Consider the following 6,000-nt stretch of genomic DNA (forward strand, 5'->3'; position numbering starts at 1 on the left):
CTATTCGCTTCTCTGCAAAACTGAGATAACATACCACTACATACTCTCTGTGAAGGACTGCTACCTCTTATAACGTAAATAGATGAATTAAGCTCCTTTCCCAACCCAAAATCCACTCCTTTTAAATGAAGGAAGCCAGCATGCTCATTAAAAGTGGCTATCAGAATAAATTCAGCAAGGCAGAACACCAGTCAGTCAAGTAGGACACCAAAATCTTTAGACACCATAAATGTTTAGATGTGATCAGGACAGTGTTAAGAGACTTTTGGGAATTCACAAACATGATATAATGACAGTCCCCTAATGAATAATATATATTTAGTGCAACTCACATAGCAATTACCTCACACAAAGTGCTATATTTCTTGGGGGTAAAATGTTGTTATCTTTGAGACATCAGCTACATTACAGATTAAATTTGAAACCACTGGTGTACTCCGTTCTGACACTTACTATTAATGGATGGAAATATTTTTATTCAGCATTTTGTACTCATGAAGGTTTTGGCACAATAAGGCCGTTACCAACATCTGTCCTAGAGAAAGCCTTTATCACCCAGCTCAAAAATACACGATAGCAGAGATAGGTTGGCAACAGAAATCCCCCAGTCAGTCCAAAAACTCACACTACTATGTCATCATGAAAGGAATAATGCACTGATTTTTTTTTAATATTTTTTTTCTTCTTCAGTTTAGGAAAGAGATTTAAAGATGACAATCCTATGCAGTTTTGCTTATTTTACTGCTAAATGTACACCATCTTTTAAGATACTGCTACATTCAAAAGGCAGTATCTATACAAAATCAAACCTATTACAAGCCCTCTTAGGAGTTTCTTTTCTAGATTCCTTGATGGACACTGGTAAAATATTCAGCAGATATTGAATCATCCTTTTCACAGCCTAGTGTATTCTCCCATGGCTACTCTAAGAAAGGTGATCACCATCCGCTTATTTGGACATTGTTGTGTGCTAAGGGTGCTCAGCACCTTGAGTAGTCAGACCTTACTAGTCACTGTATGTCATGACCAAATTTCTGTTAAGGTGGCAGAAGGGTAATGGACAACAGACAACTCTATTTATGACATTCAGTGTTTCTTTTCTTACTGTAACCTTGGAAAATAGGGCTTATGTCTGAAAAAGTTCATTTATTATCTGCTATGAGATATCCCTCTTTCCACACACCCCAATTATGTTTCTGCAATAATATTCACTAGCATCAACACGTGTTTCATGACCTGGAGAGTCACGAGGCAGCTTCTAGAGAGTAAGAACAATTTATATAGTGTGTGTATATATATATATATATATATACATAGATATATATACACACACTAGATAAAAAATATACAGTATTTTACAGTGCTGTTGCAGATGCAATACAAATACACAGCCTTCACATATACACAGATGAGTAGGTGCAGTGCAACACTTGCTCTGGTGTAACCCCTGCACACTGCACTCAGGGTCACCCCTGTGCCATTGCAGCTACATGTTTTCCTACCTGCTCATAGCTTTGACAGACTATTCTCAGTACTACTCTATGCAGACACTCCCCAAAAAGGTATCTGATGTAATATTAAAAACTTGAATTTGGTCTAAGGTCAGCTTAGGATGCTTATAGTATGAAAGCTCACTCCTCCTGAATTTCAATAGATAACCTTAATATTAATAGACATAGGAGTACATTTGAGGCTTAGCTTTTTCAGTCCTGCTTCAGAGTTCACAGTAACTGTAGCCCTTTGGTTGAATTCCCATTTTTCTATTATTTTTGTTGGGTTTGACTATCAGAGTTCATCTGGAAGCCTAAGAACATTTTATATTAGAGTATATTAACATGGAATAATGTCATACTGAGTGTGCAACACACTCACCTGCCCAGCCCAGACAAACAGTTCCTGTGCCAGATGAAACACTGTATTTGTTAATGAACTGATGAATCAGAGGAAATTCAGGGTCATACCAGCAGCCAAGTGTCATTCACATCTAAAACAAGCTGAATTGTGACTAAAACCCTAACAGCACACAATCAACTGATCTGTATGGGAGCTTGGAAGTGTAGGTCCTTGCATCCCACCCTCCCACTTCAGCAGGAGACCTCTTGCAAATGAATATAAAGCACATCCATTCCCCTCCTGGCCCCCTCCTCGCAAAACAAAGAGCGCAGCCTTGAACAATGCAGTTAACCAGGCGGGCTTCTGGATACCATGCTCCCATTGACTGACATACCAGATACGAAACTTCTGAAAATGGACAGAAATTAAATCGGTGGGCTCCAGACTGCATAAACCAGCCCCAAACCTCTGGCTCTTTGTCCTAGGGCAATGTCTCAAGGAAGTCTGCAGGCAAGCAGCGGGGCAAGACAATTCCTGATCTGACCTTACAGCGGGTTCTCTTTGCACTACTGAAAGAAGCAGCACAATTAGACATATGCATACCAAATGCAGCCTGCCCCCATTGAGATCTCAGTATTATTTTCTTTTATGTTTCTGACAGCATCCCTTCCATTCTGAGAGCCTCAGGAGCTGAAAATGTAAAACCTCTCCACTACAATTATACGATTTTAAAATAGCGTGAGTGGCTGACCTATTGAAGTGTCTTTGCATTTTACCCCTCCTGCATTTTACCCCTCCTTGTTGCCACTGCTTCAAGAAACACCATAATTTCAACAACTCAGACCTTCCAAATCCCTTCATCTAAAATTCTACCTAAGACCTAGGAACACATCACAAGACTTTGAAATCTGCTGACATATTTCCTAGGAAACACCAAACAGCACCACATATCACCAAACGCAGTGAGTATCTGCTCATTGTTCTGTGCGCAGGCTTGTCACCACAATCGCTGGGTACCCAGACAAACAAAGAAATCTGCAGATGCTTCTTTTCAGAACCTATTTCAAATTCTTCTTAAATCCACCTGGTGCCCTATAGCCCCAGAAAGACAGAATGGCTGTGCCCCTGGCTCTAATGCAGGATTCGCTCCTCTTCCACCCCAGTTCCAAAAGGAAAAATGGAATGTTCAAAAGAAGAAAGCAAATGTGCAGCTTTTCCTATGGAAACCACCAGGAGGCATAAGGGATGACTGAAGGGCATCAAATGCCCATATAGGAGAGCACTGATGGATGGATCCATCTGGCTGCCAAGCTGTTTCCTTGCGCCCCTGCACGGACCCTTCCCAGAGAAGCAGAGAAAAAGAACTTCATAATACTGCTATTTTCATGAAAGAAAAGAGCAGTCCCGTAACACTCGGAGCAAGCAGTGGCAGAGCACCTGCAAGGGCGAGATACTAGTTACGGAAAATACCTCCAAGAGCTGCACCAAGCCATGCTGTGACATTTTTTTCCCTATGGAGCAAAACAAAGAACTGCACGAGAGCAGAATCTGTCGGCTTAGGAAGCCCCGGACTGCAGTACAATATTTAATTAGATCTTTTTGGCTTTTATTTTACAGTCAGATCTGAGCTGAAAAGATCAGTCATTGCAAAGGTACGATAAATAAAACAGGCGCAGACGCACCAGGCGTTTGCATCAAAATGGTCATATGGGATCCAGAGGGGAGATCTGCTAAAGACGTCTCTGCTCCTGACTTCTGTCTTGTCTTGCCTTTCCTAAGTGTGTGCATTCGTTACATGGCCCTTCTGGGCAGGTGAACGTCTGTTTCCGAGTGATGCCTGCCTGGATCCATTCACCTTCTGTGACTCCAGAGCTTGCAGCTTATACAGCAACGGCTGCTCCTGACTGTTTATCCGACTTTTTTGCCGCCTTATTATTTTCCTACCAGCTAAAACTTTGGCAAGTTTCCTCCATCCCCCCCGACACACACAAGGCACATAAACTCACACAGAACCAACAACGTTACAAGTGAGTTTCCAAAAAAACCCTCAGTGGAAGAAATCAAAATACGTCGCTGTGAACCAAACCGCCGCCTGCCAATCGCCGGCTGCTTTTTAGTTTTAACCTCTGTTAAACAGGAAATAAAAAGGAGGGAGTCGGGTGGGGAAGCCAATGGGATAGATCTGGAAGGATGGTTCGCTTCGCCTTTGCCCTGACTGAATCCAGGACTGTAACATGATGCAATCTCTCGGCGATGATGAAACGGGTTCAAATGGCAAAGGCTGGAAGAGAGACCACCTCCTCCCACCCTAAAAGGCGGAAAATAACGCAACTCCCAGCTGTACAAAGCAGCAGCGGGGTTGCCAGGCTGGTGCCTTTCCCCGGGAAAGGATGCGAGTTTCGGGATGGCAGACAGCGGGTTCGTTGCCGAGGCTCCCAGCCGGATTCCTGCTGGGTGCCAGCCCAGGCACGGCCCGCACGGTGCAGCGGTGCCGGGGCCCGGCGGGGAGCCCAGGGGGACGGCGGCTGCCGGGGCTGCCGCAGCCTGATGCTCGGGCTCCCTCGCCGCGTTCTCCATGTGCTTCTCCCGGACAAGAAAACGAGCGAGATTTTGTTGGGAGTTTTTTTCAGGCTTTTCCCCAGTGAGCCTCCGGCTGTCCTAGCACGGGGCTGCCTGGAGCAGCCGCGGAGCCTCGGCAGAAAAAGCCCTTTTCTGAATCCAGCCCTTCCCCTCCCTCCTTTTTCCTCCTCTTTTCCCTTCCCGCCCGCGGAGCTCGGGGGAGAGATGCTGCCGGGAGCAGCGGGCGGGAGCCCTCCTACCTTTCCGGCCGTCCTGCCGCGGCTGCCGGCACAAAGCGGGCTCCGCGCAGCAGCGGGAGCGGGCGCAGCTCCGGCCGCAGCTCCGGCCGCGCAGCCCAGCGCCGCGCCGCGCAGCCAGCACCGCGCCGCGCCGGGGGCGGAGGGGCGGGGCGGGGGCGGGGCCGCGGGGGCGGGGTGGGGGCGGGGCCGCGGGGGGGCGGCCCGCCCTCTCCTACAGCCCGGTCCGCGGCTCCCCCGCCCCGCGGGGAGGGGGCAGGGCGAGGCGGGGCGAGCGGAACAAAGGCGGGGGGTGGGGAGCGGGGTGCGGCAGCCCCCGGGTACGGGGCCGGAGGGGTCGGGGGCACAGGGCAGGAGGGATGCGCGGCAGCCCCCAGACTCGGGGCCGGGGGTACAGGGCAGGAGGGATGCGCGGCAGCCCCCGGGCTCAGGGCGGGAGGGGCCGGGGGTGCGGCAGCGGCCGGGGGTGCGGCAGCCCCCGGGCAGGGGGTCCCGGTGGGCGCAGCTTCCCCGGGCAGAGGCAGATGAGCCCCAGTGCTCCCTGCGAGGCTGGCGCTGGCAGTGCAGACACGGGTTTCCTGCCCCCGATGAAGCATCCTTGGAGGATGGAGGCTTTCCCAAGAAGAAAATGCTGGAATATTGCGGTATCGTAACTGGAGCTTCAGTGCAGCACGTCCCTGTCCCATTCGTGCCCAGGAGATGCTGTTACTGCAATTCGGCTGCGGGGCAAGAACCCAAATGTGGAACAGGAGCCCACTGAGCATGTTGCCATTTATCTGAAGTCACAGTTTAAGATGGTGTAAAACCACACATAGACCCAACATGGGTATAGAAATGAGTTCTGTCATCTCAGTTTAGCTTGATACAAGCCAGATGTTGATTAAAGTTTATATTGACTAAAAGTGTCCTTCAAGAGCTTAAAAGCAGGCTTCAGGTTTTTAACAAAAATCCACGTTGGACCAGTGCAAACTTACATATGGACAAAGTGGGTAAACATGTTCCGACTTTGACAAGTTCACATATTTGTTTTTTTTCTCTGTCCATAAAGAATGGAAAATTCAGGTCACAGAGGAATGTTACAAAAGCAAGAACATTAGTTAAGGCAACATATTTCTTCATTTTTAGTCCAGCTGTGTGCTAGAGCATCTCTTCTTCAAGTGCAACAGTTGGATGCACAAATGGTTTCTTGTAAGACGCATTTGTGTAACATTCTGCATGCAAGTTCATCATTCTGTACAAGGTTGTATCTTATGCTGTCACACATCTTAAGAGTACACAACTCATTAAGCATCTTAAATTTTGGTGAATAAAATATTCTTTGATCTGGACAAGTTTAATGTGGTCTTCTGCC

The 6,000-nt window shown here is 47.8% G+C and overlaps 1 protein-coding gene across 1 annotated transcript in view; it reads right to left on the minus strand.

Annotated features, from left to right (window-relative positions):
* The window catches only part of AFAP1 (actin filament associated protein 1), a 121,518-nt gene extending 116,744 nt beyond the window's left edge, over positions 1-4,774 (minus strand). The window contains exon 1 of the mRNA XM_037385475.1: positions 4,653-4,774. The gene's annotated coding sequence lies outside the window, so the exon portion shown is untranslated. The remainder of the gene's footprint in view (positions 1-4,652) is intronic.
* Between the last annotated feature and the right edge of the window lie 1,226 nt (positions 4,775-6,000).

Source organism: Falco rusticolus, chromosome 1 (genome assembly GCF_015220075.1).
Source record: "Falco rusticolus isolate bFalRus1 chromosome 1, bFalRus1.pri, whole genome shotgun sequence".
In the NCBI taxonomy this organism is placed as follows: domain Eukaryota; kingdom Metazoa; phylum Chordata; class Aves; order Falconiformes; family Falconidae; genus Falco; species Falco rusticolus.